The following is a 1,853-nucleotide window of genomic DNA, read 5'->3' on the forward strand; positions in this document are numbered from 1 at the left end:
TGGAGGTGATGGTAGAACGCTTGTTGTAGTGGGCCAGGCGAGAGGACTCTCCGGCGATACGCTCGAAGATGTCGTTCACGAAGGAGTTCATGATTCCCATGGCCTTGGAGGAGATGCCGGTGTCGGGGTGGACCTGCTTCAGGACTTTGTACACGTAGATGGCGTAACTCTCCTTCCTGGACTTTCTGCGCTTCTTGCCGCCCTTCCCTGCGGTCTTGGTGACGGCTTTCTTGGAGCCCTTCTTGGGCGCTGACTTTGCTGGCTCGGGCATGATGATGTCTCGTTGCTTCTCAGAAACGAATGAGGGGGTGAAGGGCGCTTACCCGTCTTATGAAGAGGAAGCTAAGCAAAGTCAGCGGCCGTAGACACTCCCCTGCTTGCTTGCTCCCTCCCTCCCTCCCTCCCTCCCTCCCTCCCTCCCTCCCTCCCTCCCTCCCTCCCTCCCTCCCTCCCTCCTCTCTATAGCCTATGCTCTGTGACCGATGGGGAATTGTGTGTTTCAAAAGGGGGGCTTTAATAGGTGTCCAAATGGCACGATTGTTGTGCCAAATAATGCTGGTGATAGAATTGCCCACTTTGGCACCGTCAGACATAGGGCTCCCATTTTGGACTGTGTGTGTGTGTGTGTGCGCGCTGTCCCCCTCTTTTCGAGCCACGTCTACCGACTCGTGGTGGCTTTATGTTGTCCAAATTCCACTATTGCTTGACCCAAAATAATAACGTTCTTACACTTTGCCACTGTCAGATATAGGCCTCCCTCTGTGCGCTAAAAGTGGACGGGACATTAGAATCCTCTAATTAATACTCCCTGTCCACTCGAAGTGGCTCATACTTTCTTACTAAATTGCATACTAAACATTTGTTGTTATATATAACACTACATGGAATGGGCCCATTTTAAGCGGATGTGGGTGGCTCTTAAAAGAGCCTTTGGGTTCGAGTCGGGGTGTTGAGGTTCCGAAGAGAGTGGGTTTAACCGCCGAAACCGTACAGGGTGCGTCCCTGACGTTTCAGAGCGTAGACCACGTCCATGGCGGTAACGGTCTTCCTCTTGGCGTGCTCGGTGTAGGTGACTGCGTCACGGATCACGTTCTCCAGGAACACCTTCAGGACACCGCGGGTCTCCTCGTAGATCAGACCGGAAATACGCTTCACGCCGCCGCGGCGAGCCAGACGGCGGATAGCGGGTTTGGTGATTCCCTGGATGTTATCGCGGAGAACTTTGCGGTGACGCTTGGCGCCTCCTTTTCCGAGTCCCTTGCCGCCTTTGCCTCTTCCGGACATGGTGTGTTCGCTAGTTGAGTTCAAGTGAATGAATGATTTCAGCGCCGGTGCGCGGTGCGCTATTATCTGCGTTTGGTCGACCTGATTGAGGCCGGCGGCACAGAAAGCGCGCCTCTGTTATATGTTCGGAGGCGTTGCAAAGGGGAGGGCGCTCGTTCTAGGGGACTAGGGAGGAGCGATTTCAAAGATGACGTGAAAGCAACTAACGTGCGCGGGAAACATACTCAAATACTGATATAGGCTATGTGGAACACAAGGCCAAACTGTGACAACTGGGAGATCAGCTAGTACACTGTGTCCCTCTCCTCATATTGTTGTTGTTGTTGTTGTTGTTGTTGTTGTTGTTGCACCTGATTCTACTCATTGAGGACTTGGTAATTTAGGTGACAGGTTGTTCAATCAGCTGTGGCTGTCCAGGCCTACAAGAAAAATGGGTCCTGTTGGGGGTAGCCTACTCTACCGCTGGAGTTGGGAAACACTGAAATGGAAGGGGGACACGCAGTGAGCAAAACTCCTAACCACATAAAAACACAGACACTTGAGATCATTAAGAGCTATAAGGAGTCCAT

The sequence above is a fragment of the Coregonus lavaretus genome (genome assembly GCF_964263955.1).
Source record: "Coregonus lavaretus genome assembly, contig: HAP1_SCAFFOLD_497, whole genome shotgun sequence".
NCBI lineage: Eukaryota > Metazoa > Chordata > Actinopteri > Salmoniformes > Salmonidae > Coregonus > Coregonus lavaretus.